The sequence below is a fragment of the Drosophila obscura genome, unplaced genomic scaffold (assembly GCF_018151105.1).
Source record: "Drosophila obscura isolate BZ-5 IFL unplaced genomic scaffold, ASM1815110v1 contig_180, whole genome shotgun sequence".
NCBI classification, from domain to species: Eukaryota; Metazoa; Arthropoda; class Insecta; order Diptera; family Drosophilidae; genus Drosophila; species Drosophila obscura.
In genome coordinates, this window is record NW_024542768.1 from 111,148 (window position 1) to 120,237 (window position 9,090).

Consider the following 9,090-nt stretch of genomic DNA (forward strand, 5'->3'; position numbering starts at 1 on the left):
AGTTAAAGAACGGACTCGATAAATAAATTCATCCATCCTCATGCAAGTCTTTGAGCCATCAAATTTGATGCGCCAATTCTGCATTATACTAGAAACTTTTGCTGGTGCTACGTGTGAGCTCGAATTACTTCGATTCGCACCAACCCTTGAAAAATCTAAAAGGACTTCTGCATTACTATCTCGTGCTTGAGTGCTACCAATGTTATTCGTCTGGTTACTATTACCGTTACGTGATACATCTGGTGTAGTATGTGCAGCTTGTGTCAACTGGAGTGACGCTAATTGACTTTGAATCGAAGATTCAATAGTTTTGCTTAAGAAGGAAGAAAGCTGTTCCATCAACTGAGCCTGTTGAATGCTAACAGCAGACTGGACATAATTAGCGATTTCAACTTGAGTATTTATCGGAAGGGTTGTATTGTTGGTTTCGGGTTCCGTTAGTGAGCGATCCAATTTAGATCGTTGAGTTGATCTTGTACTCATACCTCTTCTACTGAACTTTTGCCCCCTTTTAGGTCGACTTGACGTACCGTCTACCGTACTAAAAGATTCGTTAGCACTGGGTGGTCGCGCTCCTTCGGCGTTAAGCTCTGCTAACAATGTGTTGTTAGAGAATGTTAGTGCTAGAGCAGAACAATCTAATGTACAGGTGGGACATTTTGGATTTGTTCTAATATGTTCCAAAATACAAATTTTGTGGAACTTATGTCTACACGGAGTATTTGCTATGAGCTCACTAGCCCCCAATACTTCGTTGCAAATACCACAAAATGGTTCTGCTTCCTGCCAAGCAATGGTGATGTCTTCTGTGCTTCGCCTTACAGCCATTATATATCAGACACAATAAAGATATTTAAAAAAAAAATTTAAGAATATAAAAAAAAATCAAAAGAATAATTTGCAATAATAAGTGGTTGTAATATAAATAACGTCTGTCTTTCTCACATGCCAGAATACTTATAATTATCTAATAGGTTTCAGTAGGCTTTTCTATTGCTATTAATATGGACGATTTATCATTTATGACCTCTTGCATTGAACCATTGGACAATTATCGCGTTTTCGCAATATAAAACTGTAAATCCAAATAATTCAGGGTGCACTATGTGTTAGTCAGGTTTGCTTTGGTCGATCAATCCAAAATAAAAAGAATTGAGATCGCAAAATCGTAAAACAATTCCTGGTTACACTGATCATGGTTTGGTATTGCATAACTATTTCCGATACTCGCAATTTTGCACTGTGGGTCTGCTTTGGTTAACCAATCCTAACGAAAAGAATTGCAGTTACTAAATCCTAAAACAGAGTCCACATACAAATTTGGAAATCTTGATCTTTAAGCAATATAATTATAAAAAAAAAAATTGTAATTTTTGTTATTTAAATGGATAAGCGGTTGAGCTTGGTGAACCAAGGCAATATTTGCGTGTTTTATTAAAATAACTCGGCCTGTATAGTATGACACTATAAATCCAAATTTTAATAATAGTTCAGAATAGGTTTTAGATTGTAAGGCAAGTTGCCTGGCCCCACGTTGGGCGCCAAAATGTGTAGTGTACCAGAGTTTATATACATATGTATACATATATATAGGCCTTGATATCAGCAGATGGTGAAAACTGAATTTTAAGGGCGGCGTACAGCAAGGTTTGGTCAAAGACAATATAAGTATAAGATGCGTAACGCCATACGAAATTTCTGCACACGAATTTTCGGGGCTGGCTCTAGAGCTGGCTCCAGGCTCTCTTGAAATTTTTTAGAGAGAGAGAGCGCTCTAGAGCCAGCCGCTCTCTTGTATGCATACAGCATACGAAGGCACACGAAGTTGGTTCTTTGCCGATGCGACAGCCGAGCCGAGTCGTCGCGACGACTGTATGTGTGCACATGCATACGTTTTTTACAGCGCTGTCGAAATATACCCTGCAGTTCTGGCTGTCACGGCATGAAAGTGTCATAGGAAAAATTGTTCGGGCTCGACGTCGACAAAGGCAGCGACGTCGACGTCAGCATGAAATTCTGACCAGCTTCAACTGCTGCAGATCGAAGCTGACTCGTAAGAAAGAGAAGCAGATATCCATAGATTTCCCTCTCTCTCATATTTTTAGTTTTCTCTACCTGCATTCGACCCTAACTCTTCTACTCTCGCGCATTTCGTCTCCTCAAAGGGATGAGGGGAGAAAAACCGATTATTTGGTGCAATCTTTTGTTGCGAGCGGCTGTGATTTTTTTGAGTTGAGCGTCTTTTTACATGTTATTCTTTTTAAAAGTGGTTTTTCAGTGTTTTTAAAGTCAGGTAAGTGGATTCAGTGATTACAGTGCGCGTTGTTAGTTAAATTAAATTTGTACATGGGTTTCGCAAGAACAAATATGTATGTTTAGATTCTAGATCATTCAAGCGGTGTGGTCCCGTTAACCATGTGCGTCGCTGCGAGTGTTTGTTTTTGCTCGAGGAAACCCATGTAACTGCAAATACAGCATTTTTAATTAAAAAATATATATGTACAAATTGACTTATTTATTTACAGATCAAAACAATTCTGAAGTCAAAATCAAAATATTAGTCCAGGAGTAATTGTTTAAAATGCCTCAAAGGTAAAATCAAATTTCATATGTGTATTGCCTTATACAAATCTGAACATAACTCAGAAGTTAGTTCAGAAAATATTACCTTCCGTGGCTAAATATTTTTATTTTTTATATCATTTCAGGAGCATTGGTGCTTATTAACCTGATCGAGTCAGTTAAGAAAGGCCCTACAGATAATTAAAAATAATTAAATCAATGAAAAATCTAGAAAATCTGTGTAAAATAAATATATTTACTTTTATTTGAATGAAGTGTTTAAAGAAATTTTTGGGTGGCTTTCACTTATGAAATTATCCGTGAAATTCCGTTAAATTTAATGAGAAGTCTCACAGGTGATTTCATATAGGACATTTCAAAAGAGTCACGAGTGATTTCATATGGGATATTTCGATGAATCACGAGTGATTTCATATAGGACATTTTCGGGAGTTTCCCCAGTGAAATCACTCGTGGCACATCCCGAGTGAAATCACTCGTGGCATGTCACCAGTGAAATCACTCGTGGCATGTCCGAGTGATTTCACTCCTGGCTTATACGTATAAGCCACCGGTGAAATCACTAGAAAATTCAGTGACAATTTCATATGAAGTTTCACGAGTGACAAAAGCGGACATGTCCATACAAATTTCATCTGGAGTTTCACCAGTGAGTCACCAGTGGCAGAGGACATGCCATGAGTGATTCACCGAATGAATCACGAGTGAAAAGTGACTTTTGGAACTGCAGGGTACCCTTCACTTTATAAGTGTAAGTTAATTTTGCAGGACGCTTACCACCCCAATATTAAAAAACTCATATATGTATTATATGTATATATCCCTCCAATGATAATTTCTTTTCAGATGGTATATTCGATAATAATGATCGGATATACATATATAAAAATACATAATATATTTAATACATGAAATTCCATGAATCACATTGGAATAATTGCCATTAGGGTATTCAGGATGCGACGTATTCAACGCCGGTATATAATTTCGTTTCTCAACTCGTAAAAAGGTTTCCGTCTCGAAAATCGTCCGGCCGCTTAGCACAAGTACGCACACATACGTACTTGCTGTTCTGTGTGTACTTACACATGCAAGCGGATTCTATTTTTAGATTCGCACGCTCTCAAATTTGTGCGAGCGAGATGGCGCGAATTTCGTCGCTGGCCGCAAAATTGTCTTGCATATGGCAATTGAAATGTATGAGCGTTACGCATCTTATACTTATATTGTCTTTGGTTTGGTCGTGTGCACTCTTGCTAGGCTCGGATCTAGCTCGCCGGATTGTCGGGGTTCTTCCTCACCAAACTGTACTTTTGTACTCCACTACATTTAATTAGTGCACTTGTACGGTAGACTATATGTGGCTATTGTATTAATACAAACAAAAAAAAACTTATGATCAAACAGCGCCGACACGCCAAATAAAGCCCTACTGAACCCATTTCTATTTGGAGGGGACCTAGTTGTGAATTGTCCCTCTCTTCTCTACCCACCCTACCATGACAATGCGTGAGAACTGCTGCATTGTCCCTTGATCAACCTTTTTAATCAGATTCACCACATTTTATAAGATCCTGGCATGGATACTAGACAGACTATTACAAAAAGTTTAAAGATTCATTTCAAATTCATAACACTTCATATTTTAATACAAAAATTATTTTCAGTTCGGGTAACCATAGTGTTACAAACAAGAAGGCAGCAATTAATATAGATATTTGAAATAGGGTACTAATTTCTTAATTACTAGGTATTATTTAATTAAATTCATTAGATAATTGTAAAGAATGGGAATCTATTTGATATATATATATATATATATATATATGTAAGGCAAGGTAAGTGTAGACTAATTAATCTTTTTATTATAAACGGAATTCATTGGCACTCAGATATCTAGAGTTCTCTTAAGTTTTAGGGAAACTAAGACAAAAGTGCATTCTAGGTTTTGAGAACGGAATCAAATATAGTTAACCATAAATATGTATATATGTACGTATTCATACTGTCCAGCATGAACGCAAAATGTAATAGAATTACCACAATCTTTTGGTTTTTACTCACTCCGCCATAACCTTATTTTGCGTATCGTTGGACCCAATGAAGACGTATGTGTTGGTGTTGGCTGTTTAAGATATTGAAATTAATTAAATACATATCAACAATTACTTATTCGAAAGAAAACCGTTCATATCTATCAGCCAGTTGTCTCAGTTTGCATGATTATTAATTTACGTTATTTGACATCACTTCTGCATATATAAATATATGAGTAAAGAACAAGATTACAAATTATTTGCGAAAAGAAAATCAAATCAAAAGGGAACTGCATGGTGCATTTACATCGCACGATTCCTTGCCATTAGCGAGGAGTACTTTTAAAGTTTCACATACACTGAATTGCAATGCTGACATATATGCGATGGCAGATTTTAATGGAACTTTGAATATATTGATATAAATATAAACTTAGACTGCGGGGGAATCCAATGAAGAAGGCATGACCGGGCTAGTCTGTTGCGATTCGGAAATCGCCTCGAGGAGATGTAAGAGGCACTTGGGCGATATATCCGACTCCGGTTTACGATGTAGACTCTTTATTAGATATGAGAGCCAATTCTGTAGACGCGGCCAGTCTATCTGCCCCAAGTGGAATGGGACAGTACCTTCCGTCAAACTGTATACAGGTATTTGGACCATAGGTCCACAAGGGATGATGAAACTCCACCAAGAAGGTTGCAGTTGGACTAAAATCGACAACTTTTTCCTCAGTCTGCTCCCAGGGCAGTCTTAGACAGACTTCACCGCGGTGGGCAGCTTAAGATGCTTTGACCTGCAACATAGATTATGTAAGCACATGGGCACTGGACGAACATGGTAACATACCTTTGGCAAGAGATACACAGCAACACTTCAATATATTATCCTAATAACCATACATAAATGGAATATGTAGTTCGCTTGGTCTTATTACAAAATGTTCTGCGCATAAAAGCAGGTGAAAATATAATGCACTTTTATTTGAACACTCTGGGCACGGTAAAAATCTGCACGTCTGCACTTGTTCATCAAATTTTCTCTAATGATCATAGCATCAATAGACGATCGTCTACGCGCGTTTCGTCAGAGCTTTAAGTTCTACGTTAACTGTGCAATCGTATGTTCTCATACCCTTGCAGCAGCATTAGGCAGTTCTTAACTGTGCAATCGTATGTTCTCATACCTCTGCAGCAGCATTAGGCAGTTCTTAACTGTGCAATCGTACGATTATCGGTTACGCTCCCCACTGTTCGTAGCTCGAAAGTATGCGTGAGCGCAGTAAAGATAAGAGCGCTTAAGCTGTGAATATCGTTTAAGAGCGGCTAAAGCTGTGAATATCGTTTACGAGCGGCTAAAGCTGTGAATATCGTTTACGAGCGGCTAGAGCTTGGCATTAAAACTATTGGGGTACCACAAGACGTGAACGAGCATAAAATAATTTTCCCAAATTTCTGCTGGCTACTACACCATTCGTGCACTGCAACAACTCGCCAGGGATGAGTCTTCGTCTTATCCATTGGGCTCGAAAGTCGTTTTGTGGGAAGCCGTTGAAGAAGAGCGGAAGGTCATGCATCAAACCACACAGCACAACTCGTCGTTTGAGAAAGTGGTGCTCGAGCTCTGTAGAAATGCTTCAGGATGTCCCAGATGCCGACAAGGAAACCCTTCTAAAGTTTGACGACGGGAGCGACATTACAAAGACTTTTGGGCTCGTATGGGATCCACGCAGGGACAAGTTCTTATTCACCTTTGCACCCAACATCAGTCTTGGCCGACACACAAAGCGGACTGTGCTATCAGTAATCGCACGGTGTTACGATCCCCTCGGTTTAATCGGACCAACGTTGACAAGGGCGAAGATAATTCTTCAGAAGATGTGGAGAAGCAAGTTGGACTGGGATGAGAGCTTGCCGCAGGCTTTGTAGAATGAATGGACCCAATTCTGTCAGGATGTTGCCGAAGTTGATCGTGCTGAGTTTCCTCGCTACGTTCTGCAAGTTGGAGCCAGGTTCGAAGTGCACGCATTTTGTGATGCCAGTCTCGCTGCGTTTGGAACGTGCAGACCCATCTACGTTGTTCGAAATCTCGGCTGGCACCTCTGAACACGATCGGCATTCACAAGTTAGAGCTCTGTGGTGCCGCGCTTCTTGCGCACTTAGTTAGCGAGGTCTTGAGGATAGAAACGCTCAATTGCAAAGTCTGTGGTGCTTTTGTGGCTGAAGGAAGAGTCTTCGAAATTCATCGTTCCAACAGGGTCGCTGCCATACAGCAGCTGACGCAGGGAATGGAATGGAATTATGTCCCGATCGCGTTAACGCGTTAACTTTAACGTGGTTCGCGTATTTTCAAGTACATCAACTCGTTTGGAACGATGCAACGAATCTTTGGATATGTTTTTAAATTCGTCAAAGGGATTAGGTCACCAAAGCTCACACTCGAGGATATTCGTGGGGGATCCCACATGCTCCTTGACATTGTTCAAAGGGCGTCGTTGCCTCCAGAGTATAAGGCTTTGAGAAAGGAAAGTAAGATCGGTTCTTCAAGGAGCATTGCATTGCTGTCTCCTGTTCTGGACTCGTTTGGATAAATTCGCATAGGTGGACGACTTCAACACTCATCGCTTGATTATGATGCTCGCCATCCAATTATTTTACCGAAGGATCATCCGTTGACGTTTGCCGTCGTTGAGCACTTTCACCGGAAGCATCACCATGCAGGCCCGCAGGCGCTGCTCGGCTTGATTCGGTTGCAGTGTTGGCCGATAGGCGGAATAAAGACGGTTTCTCGCGCATTGCGGAAATGCATCATCTGCAGTAAATACCGGCCTCGCCTCGTGAAGCACATAATGGCAGATTTGCCAAAGGATCGAGAAGTCACCGGCATTCACTGTGACCGGGATTGACTACTGTGGACCCTTCTACTATAAGACAGATGTACGCAATAAGGCTCACAGAAGTGTTACATATAGGTGTTTATTTGCTTCGCCACCAACGCAGTATGGCTGGAGCTGGTAAAGGTTCTGATGACAGCTTCGTTCGGACAATACGGAATGAGCTGGAGGAACTAAAACGCCTGTTCTTGAGCCAGAAGCACATCGACGACGTTCATGCGCACCGCCTGAACAGTGGCTTCGATTGGCGTTTCATCCCACCTCGATCCCCGTACTTTGGCGGGCTTTGGGAGGCTGCTGTCAAAATGACTAAGCGGCACTTTTACACTTCAGTCTGAACAGGCATTCTTGGCTTCGAAGAGCTTCGAACCTTGGTATGCCAAATACAGGGAATAATCAATTCTCGCCCTCTTGTTCCCTTTTCAGAGAATCCAGATGATCTTGGCGTCCTCACTCCGGGCCACTTCCTCATTGGTCGACCCCTTGCATCGTTTCCGGAGCCGGACCTATCGTCGTTAAGCTGCAGTCGGCTGGATCGTTGGAAACACGTCACCCGCATTCAGCAGATGTTCTGGAGAAGGTGGAGCGAGGAGTACTTAACTCTGCTTCAAAGGCGCTCGAAATGGTGGTCCGTGGAGCCGTCCGTCAAGGTGAACGACATCGTTTGCTTCAAGGACGAAGGGCTGCCTCCATTAAAGTGGCCGCTAGCTCGAATCGTCGACGTGGTCCCTGGAGCTGATGGCGTAATCAGAGTTACCGTTCTTCATCTGCGTCCTTCCCGTGGATGCTGATGCGGAAGTCTCAGATGTTCCGTAGGGGGGAGAATATTCGAAGCAGCCATTACATCGAATGCACGCTCGCTCAAGCCCGAGTGCATAGCGTTGAGAGGGCTGAGTGATTTGCATTGCTTTTGAGAGCGGGGGAGTCGAAACCGTGAGAGCAAAGTGAACATACTTATATAGTCCAACGACCCTTGAAAAGAAGCTATGTGTTCAGTAACCCGTTTAAACGATTTCGCGTTCTGACTTTATTTTTTTGGAAATTATTCAAGCGGTCGGAAAAGCGCGACAGCTCACAACAGGGAGAAATTGGACGGACAGAAATTCAAGCAGGCGGAGATGGAATTGGAAGGACTCGAAGTTCAGGACTAGGGGGACATTTGGTAAACACATGCCAAATAGTATGTTCAGGCGAGAAAGAGGGGTCGGAAAAGGGCGACCGCTCACAACAGGGAGAAATTGGACGGACAGAAATTCAAGCAGGCGGAGATGGAATTGGAAGGACTCGAAGTTCAGGACTAGGGGGACGTTTGGTAAACACATGCCAAATAGTATGTTCAGGCGAGAAAGGGGGGTTAGTTAGTTATCTTTATTCGTGTTACTTGTTAATTTACACTTTGATAATGTACTGCCTAGTATAGCCTTGGGTTGATGTACTGCCTAGTTCAGTGTCTTGCGTTCGTGCTGATGACTGCCTAGTGCAGTGTCTTGCGTTCGGCCTGAAGGACTGCCTCTTTCTTTGGGCAACTGGACAAGTGGATAGTGGGTCAGTGGAGTTGAAAAAGTGTTCTGCTGTGA

The 9,090-nt window shown here is 41.7% G+C and overlaps 1 long non-coding RNA gene across 1 annotated transcript; it reads left to right on the top strand.

The window, feature by feature from the left end:
• Positions 1 to 1,924: 1,924 nt before the first annotated feature.
• Positions 1,925 to 2,827, top strand: LOC121404035. The gene is made up of 3 exons (XR_005967651.1): positions 1,925 to 2,293; positions 2,526 to 2,592; positions 2,709 to 2,827. It is a non-coding gene; the product is annotated as an uncharacterized LOC121404035 (long non-coding RNA).
• Positions 2,828 to 9,090: the final 6,263 nt, after the last annotated feature.